This window comes from Palaemon carinicauda, chromosome 26 (genome assembly GCF_036898095.1).
Source record: "Palaemon carinicauda isolate YSFRI2023 chromosome 26, ASM3689809v2, whole genome shotgun sequence".
NCBI classification, from domain to species: domain Eukaryota; kingdom Metazoa; phylum Arthropoda; class Malacostraca; order Decapoda; family Palaemonidae; genus Palaemon; species Palaemon carinicauda.
The window spans coordinates 81379972-81389971 of NC_090750.1; the positions used below are offsets into that span (position 1 = coordinate 81379972).

Here is a 10000-nt window from a genome sequence, read left to right on the forward strand (position 1 = left end):
GAGAAAAGTTATTCATAACTAAATTCATATTTTTAGAAAAATAGATAAAATTTCTCGACTTTATGACTGGTTATTTTAAATACCTTATCATTAGCAGAAAATGTAAGCATTTTATCTTGATCAGTTATAGCAAAAAGTTATCATAACTACAGCATCTAGCAAATAATGTGTGAATAGTGAATCATTGTTACAATAACTATTTTGAGCAAAATCCCACCTTTATCAAATACTTTTCGCGTGCAATTATAGCAACTTGAACTTTATGAATACAAAATGCAATATTGACTAAATCAGTGACACATGGCCAATGCCACAAAGGCTCGTGAATATTGATAATTTGTAAAATAAATATTATCAAAATTTCTCCAATAACTATAAATTTGTTTTCTTTATGGTTTTCTTACTTCATTTTCTGATTTTACGAAAAGTTTTAAGTCCTTTTTAATATGCTCTTTTCTATATTATCCTAAATAAGTAAACATGTAAACAAATTTCAGTCTAAAGAACTAATATAAATGTTTTATAAACTATATATGAAATACAATTATTTTTTTTTTATTTCTAATGTAGCAAATCTTTCATGAAGACAAAGAATAACAAATAGGCCTACCAAATTTCCAAATTATTTAAAAAATCCTTTTGAAGTTAATTCATATTAGAATATGGATGCATAGAACTTATAATACATTGTTATCTATAACAGCAATTTTCCACGAATCGACAAAATGATAAATGAAAATTACGGGTAAATCACCACTAGATATGAACGGTATTTCATAATTATATGCATAACCTGTATGACAAAAGTCAAACTAGATCCATATATCATCTCTTGACATTCGAAAGACAAAAGAGCGTAGATGCTGGGAAGATACAAACAGATTTTTCCCTGTTGGATATCCTTGGGCTTACAGCATCCTGCTTTTTCAACTAGGGTTGTAGCTTACCCAATACTAATAACAATAATAATAAATAAAAACATTAATAATAATAATAATAATATTAATAATTAATAATAATCATAATAAAAATAATAATAATAATGATAACAATAACAACAACAACAACAACAATAATAATAATAATAATAATAATAACAATAACAGCTCCATATTTCTTCTCTTGAAAATCTAACCATTATCAATTCAGTATATCACAGTGATTAGTTCCACACAAATGATTGTCAGACCGAACATAGACAATTACAGTAGAACTCCAAACAACCATTGAAGGTTATCTATTAAATATTTATATACTGATTTACCTTTTGGAATAATTTGATATTCTCCTCTGTTTTTACACAGAAGGAATCTATTCTGTGGAAATTATTTGGTTTGTATATTGATGGATCTTTAGGATTGGTTACTGTTTATGTCTGAATTTTTTCCATGCTATTAGTAATACTAATATTTTCACGTCATCTGTTTATAATAATAATAATAATAATAATAATAATAATAATAATAATAATAGCAATAATAATAATAATAATAATAATAATAATCTAAATTTCTCATATAAGTAAACTGATTTTTTGGTTTTCTAAGTAGTACACAAATAATTTAAAAGTATTAAAAGGGAGGAAATATAACTTAAATATTTATTACATATTCTACTTGACTATTCCAACTAACAGACTGTTAACGTCATAAGATTATCGTTTATATAAATCTATAAATTTCGTATTTGCCAAAACCCTTAACAATACAACTATAAACAAATGAAAAACGCTAAAAAAAAAAATTTGCCAAAACCATTATCAACTATAAACAAGTGAAAAACGCTAAATAAAACCTAAGTTCCAAATGAGTAACAATTGGGAATATTAATTCCATAACAAAGATGAGTATTTTGATACGGTAATCAAACTCGAGTGGATATTATTATTATAATTATTATTATTATTATTATTATTATTATTATTATTATTATTATTATTAGAAGCTAAGCTCGAACCCTAGTTGGAAAATCAAGAAGCTATAAGCCCAAAGGCTCCAGCAGGGAAAAATAAACGATTGTGAAAAGGAATCAAGGGAACGAATACACTACAAGAGAAGTAATATACGCAAAATAAATATTTCAAGAACAGTAACAACGTTAAATTAGATCTTTCATATATAGACTATAAAAACTTAGAAAAACAAGAGGAAGATAAAGAAGATAGAACAGCGTTCCCGAGTGTAATCTTGAGCAAGATAACTCTAATCCAAGACAGTGGAAGGCCATGGTACAGAAGCTACGTCACTACCCAAGACAAGATAACAATGGTTTGATTTTGGAGTGTCCTTCCCCTAGAAGAGCTGCAATCTTAGGATATCTTATCATTACTTCCTGTTATACATTTTGTTTTTATATCAATTATTCGCAAAGAAATTTCTCGTAAACATTATGCTAATATCAGACTAACAATAACAAAATCAACAAACTTTTCTGGTTATATTTCACTTTTGCTTAGTACTTATAGAACTTATTATAAGGGTTTCGAGTGAAAGATTTAAAGGGCAATTTCTAGTCTTCATAGAAAAACTGTATGAGTGGGATCTCTGGTTCTTACTCCGTACGATAGTAAACAGTTCTCCCCCACAACCCTGTGTAATCATCACTTATTAAATCCTCTAAGTGCACATTTTAGTTCCTCTGTTACGGAAGAGCAAACACTATAGCTCCCCCATTCAGCTGATATGCAGACCCTTTGACTTTTGCCTATGATAATATGCATTTAGTATTGATGCATATACACGTAAATATATATGTATACAGACAATATTATGTAAGTATATGCAAACATACATATACAGTATAAACACATTATGTATATATATATATATATATATATATATATATATATATATATATATATATATATATATTGATATATACACATGATAAAGATATGCACACACACTCATAAATATATATATATATATATATATATATATATATATATATATATATATATATATATATATATATATATAATATATATATATATATATATATATATATATATATATATATATGCTTGTGTGTGTTTGCAATTTCAAGGCAATCACGCAAACATATAATTTAACTGTACTTTTCTCTTTATTGAGATTATTTATTCATTGCACGGTAATTCGATGAATTTGCCCATCATTACAAAATGTCAATTCCTACATTCTTGACATAGCCCAAAATTATTCTGAAAAATGGAGAAAGTAATAAGAATATTCTAATCGAATGTGTGTGTGTGTGTGTGTGTGTGTGTGAGAGAGAGAGAGAGAGAGAGAGAGAGAGAGAGAGAGAGAGAGAGAGAGAGAGAGAGTGAGAGAGAGAGAGAGAGAGATATTCATGTTTTCCATTAAATTCATAGGTTTTACGATAACAGGATAATTCATCCAGTCTTATCACTGCAGGTTTTCAATGCTAAATAATTTAGTCTATCTTCAAACATGGAACACTAAAGTAAATAGAAAATGTCAACTCTTTAAACAGTATAAGATATTCAAAATGCTCTTTTCCTAATACCATATTATATCCTTCGTCGCATTAAAGGCCATAGAACCTGATTAATACCGAGCATCTATAGCATCAAACCCCTGATATAGCCAAAACGAAAATAATTATAACACCCACCTAGTGGGAGCTTTGGCTGGGAGCGGAAAATTAATCAAAACTTTTTTCCGAGGGTTCTTTTGAAACCTTTCTCTCTCTCTCTCTCTCTCTCTCTCTCTCTCTCTCTCTCTCTCTCTCTCTCTCTCTCTCTCTCTCTCTCTCTCTCTCTCTCTCTTCTGTGCCATTTTAGCTAACAGTGATCTTAGAAAACTTTCCCTCATGAGTCAGAGTGAGGAAGGATCTACAGAAAATATATGACTTTTGGAATCATGACAGATAAATAAAAAATAACTCATTGTATCATTTTAAAAGTGGTATGTAGAAAGAGAAATGTTTTCCATGGGTTATAACAAGAACGGTATTTATAGATGACTTTGAACTTATTTAATTTCCATGAGATTTACTCAGGACAGAAAGACAGGAAAGTTTTTTGCTCATAACAAAAAGTAAAATAGGTAGGTTCTTTAAGAGTATTATTATTATTATTATTATTATTATTATTATTATTATTATTATTATTATTACTAGAGAAGCCACAACCCTTGTTGGAAAAGCAAGATGCTATAAACCCAAGGGCTCCAACAGGGAAAAATAGCCCAGTGAGGAAAGGAAACAAGGAAATAAATAAATGATGAGAACAAATTATTAATAAATCATTCTAAAAACAGTAATAACGTCAAAACAGAAATGTCATATATAAACTATTAACAACGTCAAAGCAGATATGTCATATATAAACTATAAAAACACTCATGTCAGCCTGGTCAAAATAAAAACATTTGCAGCAACTTTGAATTTTTGAAGTTCAACTGATTCAACCAGTATTAGATTATGAAAAATATCTTGGTTACTTCACGCTGTGGAAAAACATCATTGTAACAAATAGTAAAGTGTAAGGTGTTTAACTTTGCATTCCAAGAGAAAAATGGAATAAAGAATTCATAAGTTATAGAAGTAAAAAAGTTTAATATCTTGAAGTTGTGAAGAGCATAGCTTTGATTTTTCAAAGAGAATCCCGAGGTTCGTAGCACTGACGATGTTTCGAAAAGAGGTACAAAGTGAATAGCTCACATAAATATTATATGGAGGAAGACTGGAAATATTTTAGCGGTAAAAGAATATATAACTTGGGGTTTGGGGTGTAAACTGCCTGGCTCTCACTTCAAAATTAAATATTGAGAGAATATACAAAAAGATATAGTCATATTTACTTAATATTAATTGTTAAAATTCCTTGCCATATTCTAACGAGTGTGTTTGGAGAATGAAGAAATCAGTTTTTTAATTTCAAGTTCCGATAATCAATTAAGTTAAGTCACGCCGTTGATAAAGGTCCTAGAGGTGAGAAGACAAACATTATTCATCCATAGAAAATATCATAAAAATTGAAATTAAAAACAAAAAATAACGCTAAAGTCTTGGGTAAATTTATTTGTATATGAACAGACTATCTGGAATAAGTAAACGGGGGCGGCAAAAGTGGTGTATGATGTTGATAGTGTCAAGTAAGCGCAGGATATCATATAACAAACAATGAGGTTAACAAGGTGGAAATCGCAAAGGTATTTTTATAATAACAAGCACTGCGCATTAGGCCACAAGCAACGCAAGCCCATGTACTTGTTTTCTGCTTCCAATACTCTGAAGTTCCATACCTTTGGAATTTAAAGAGCAGTTAGATGTTAATCATTGTGTTATCGGGTTTAGAAATCCAGATAAGAAAGTTAACCTAAGATCCACTATTTTAGCAGCTTACACACTATTAACAAACTTGTTATAGTGAAATCTATAAAATAATGTTAATCTTTTGGAAAAGATAAAATACTAGAACCAAATCAATTGTCACTGCAGAATTTCATGAGTGTGAATTAAGATTTCAGATTGCTATGTGAAAATTATAAATATATTAAAAGGAACACTATGAATCTTATAATATGTAATATTTCTCTTGAAAGACTGCCTGGGAAGGTACGTATGGAAGGGAATGTTTTAGGCATTTTGAATGAATAAAAAAATCACATTGTTATATATAGTAACTGTTAAGTCTCCAATCATAAATCTTCCAAAATATTCTAAACAATAAATAAAGCAACCCAAAGCCCTTCATTATCATACTTATATACTATAATGCTCTACGCTCAATTCCCTCCCTCTCTGACCTCACGTATGACTTCCGGCAATTTCTTTTTATCAAAGTCAACAAACCATAAGGACAAAGTGAATGTAGGAGTGGCGAAGACACGGGATTTGGGGGATGGGAGAGGGGGGGAAAGGGGTTATGACAAGCCCTTCTTACAATCGCAAAGGAAGTAAAAAGAAGAACGAAGAACCGCAGGAGGACAAAGGCCAGAACCATCCGTGACGCTAAAAATTGCGAAGTAACTCCATCAGGGACGTCGTCTCGCTTTCTGCGTGTTAGAATGTTGTAGTTGGTTGGTAACACATTTTAGAACTGTGAGTCTTTTTCCTATTTTTTAGACACCGCAATTTGGCTTAACTTTGCAAGTAAGTATCTCTTCTATACAATAAAGAGCAAGTGTCTGGCATATATATATATATATATATATATATATATATATATATATATATATATATATATATATATATATTTCTTTTCGGTCAATTTCAGCTCTCCCCGTTCCTCGGGTAGGAGAGAGAGAGAGAGAGAGAGAGAGAGAGAGAGAGAGAGAGAGAGAGAGAGAGAGAGAGAGAGAGTAATCATACCCTGGTGAGAGGGATGTGCGTATGCGTGCATATCTATCTAATATTTAGCCATAATTTTTGACAGGTCGCGTACACTAGTTTGGGTATAATATGACTTTAGTTTCACTTTCAAACCTACTCTTAGAAGACCATGGCACACAACCACATTCTATAGCCCGCGGCCTTATAGCATTCTGCTTTTCCAACTAGTTTTGTAGCTTAGCACAGAATAATAATAATAATAATAATAATAATAATAACAACAACAACAACAACAACAACAACAACAACAACAATAATAATAATATTATTGTTTTTATTATTGATATGCTTTATGTGCATTTGTACTTTCATGAAGGAATACTATCAACCTGATCACCTACTACTCATGGACTCTTCTCCTATCTGGTAACGTTCAATCCAAACAAATAATGGTCATGTTGAATATTCCACTTTTTATACGAATGTTACAGAGCGTAAACATGTATCTATATTTCCTTTTTTGTGTTCAAGTTTCTCACTTTTCGGATACGTTCCTAATTCCTTGAGTTCACTTAGAGAGGAGTAATTTAAGATTCTGGAATCCTAGAAAAGGCATGTTATTAAAAATACCTTAACAATCGTTAAGTACTTACTAGTTTGCAACTTCGCCTATGAAAGGAATAAAGAACATTAAGATTATGGATTGACTTATATTAAGGCGGCCTTATGCCAGTGCATCCTTAAAATATCAGTAGGTCGTAATTGATGGTAATGTGCTAGAGTGGTAAGAGACCCGGTGTTGACCTCTGCTCTTATCCCAACCAACCGTAACCAGAAAATGAACTTGAAATGATATTAATGTGACTTGAAGTTTTGACTGATCACCAAAAATGAAAGAGAAAATTGTAGGTAATTTTAAAAAAGTATCTTTTGCCCATCAATCGTTACAAGGAAATATTTGACAATTTATGACTGATCACAAAACACAAAGGAGAACGTTCACCAGATTCCAGTTTTTGCTCTGTGATCGGAATATCCACATTGATATCATCTCTTTGTGTACAGTAATTTTCAATAATTTTAATATTAATAATAATACTTCTAATAATTTCAATAATACTGATTAATTCAATAATCAACAACAACAAATGTAGGAGTTTCTATTCCACTGCAGGACAGACCTCAGACATGTTCTCAATCATGTCTGGAGTTATGCCATTTTCATAACCACACTGGCCACTACGTATTGGTGATGGTGGGAGACTTTTGTCTGATCGCTCACAGCAAACTAACCTAGTAAGGATGGCCTCGACTTGCACAGCTTTTCTGATCATGGCGATACACAAAACCTTTCACCACGTTAAGGTATCCCCACTGACATCAAAACTGCTGCTCCGCATATTACTAAGAAATTCGTTATTTTTTTTACTTCCAGTTAAAATAATCTGAATAATAATCATGCTTAAAACCCACCAGGGCAATAAGCAGCTGTTTTATTACCCTTTATCATCTAAACGACTACATTTTACACTAGATGAAGGAGGCTAAGATGATAGCCTGGCAGAGCCTTTTGATAAGCCAGGTGAGATGTCTCAGACATATCAAATCAAGCGCGGAAATTCATTCCGATAAGTTCCGTGTTGGGAGGTTATATGTAAAACTGCTAGTGCTTTATACTCACACAACCAATGTATCCATACTTTTGTTTAGTATATTATTATCATTATTATTGCTAATGTACGCATCCAGTCAAAAATGACTAATAAATATTTAGATAGATGTCCACACACAAATTCAACCCTTCCCATCCTCTTCTCCTTACCCAAGGGACGGGGCATATATATATATATATATATATATATATATATATATATATATATATATATATATATATATACTGTATATATATATATATACTGTATATATATATATATATATATATATATATATATATATATATATATGCCTACGGGCTCCAATTAGGATTTGGTTGGTTACTGAGACTTATCTACACTGGCGCAAAGAATTGAACCGGTTACCTTCTGTCCTATAGACAAACGAATTCTTAACATATAAATTTATTTCCACTTCATTAAAATGATCCTATTGTTGTTAAAGTTTAAAGTTGACGTTGGCCTCAAAAGATACAAGGTATCATGCAGCTTTTAAATAATAATTAAAATGATAAAACATTAACTTCAATAAGAGATATCAGCAAGAAAAATTACTACTGCTATTTTAGAAGGTCTTTAACAACAATCCCCTTTTACTCATCTACCTAAAACGTTTGCTAAGCTATGTTACTTCGATTGAACCTTTTGATAGATAGAAGCAAAGTCGAACTTTCAGGTAAATGTACAATTGCTATCAGTACTTAGTCCGTATTTGTTATTGAAATATTGAAAATTACGGATAAAGATAAACCATATACGAACTAATATTATCTTCAAAATAAAATACAGATATACTCCGGTCCTGTTTTAACAAAAATACCAAGGTCTCACCGAGACTCGAACTCGGATCTCTGGATTCAAAGTCCAGGGTGCTAACCATTACACCATGAGACCACAAGATATAATTATATATATCAACTTTCTTATCATATGGAAACCAGATAAACGAGTTTTCCTTCGACTCATAAGATGAAGTTGTTTTGTTCAGTCACTGATTTTCTGACATAAGGGACGATATCTATTAGATAAAACTTTCATTGAGCAAAATTAGCTTTGTGACTATATGTACATTAAAGGAGAATAATAAACTAAAATGATCTTAGCGGAAACTGAAGCGTTAATATTCGTGTATAATTTAATCACATCCAGTAAAAAAAAAAAAAAAAAAAATAAATAAATAAATAAATAAATAAATAAATAGTTAAATAATAATAATAATAATAATCCATTTCTGAGCGGAACAAAGAAATTAATATCAAGGACAGCCATCTTATGCAGATGACTTTCCTAACACTAGCTATTTCACAGAAGCTCATCCGCAATTAATTGTATTCCCTTACAAAAAAAAAGCATCTCTCCATTCTGTGTTATACAAATTCTTATGCTCCCTTAGATATTAACCCCCAAAATCTTTCCAGATTACATTCACCCAATATATCCAGCACTATTAAATCTTCCTCCTGCTGCCTTCCAATACGTAATTATTATTATTATTATTATTACTAGCCAAGCTACAACCCTAGTTGGAAAAGCAAGATGCTATAAGCCCAAGGGCTCCAATAGGGAAAAATAGTCCAGTGAGGAAAGGAAATAAATAATGTAACACCAAGTTTTCAAGCAATTTTTCCTGAATTTTCATGCCATTTCAATAAAAGGCAAAAGCAGTTGTCTCTAGATAGGTTCTTTGGCAACATTGAATTGTGTACAAAAAAAAAAAAGGATGACTGAAGATGAGCGAGTGTCCATCAAGACTGGATTAGGCTAAGTTATTTAGTGATAAGGAACCTTGTTCAAGAGAGAACTCTCAATATTTTACTAGCAATGCTCATTGAGGGAGATTCTCCTTCCAAGCTGTAACTCCTCTTTTCTCACTTGCCTCTTCTCAAAAGGTAAAGTGCAAATTAATTTGTCCGCTATTTGTATTTTTCATGATGAATTATTAATTTTCAATTATTTCTGATGTTTAGGGATTATAAATTGTTCATTATTACCATAATACCTTTAAAAATGAGTATACAGTAGATGTGTATGTATAGACTTGTCGAATG

At 30.9% G+C, this 10000-nt stretch overlaps 1 protein-coding gene and 1 non-coding gene across 2 annotated transcripts in view; one reads left to right on the forward strand and one right to left on the reverse strand.

Annotated features, from left to right (window-relative positions):
- LOC137620035 (uncharacterized) overlaps positions 1-10000 on the forward strand; it is a 40068-nt gene that overhangs the window by 1218 nt on the left and 28850 nt on the right. The window lies entirely within an intron of this gene.
- TRNAQ-UUG (transfer RNA glutamine (anticodon UUG)) lies at positions 8775-8846 on the reverse strand. The gene has a single exon. It is a non-coding gene; the product is annotated as a tRNA-Gln (tRNA).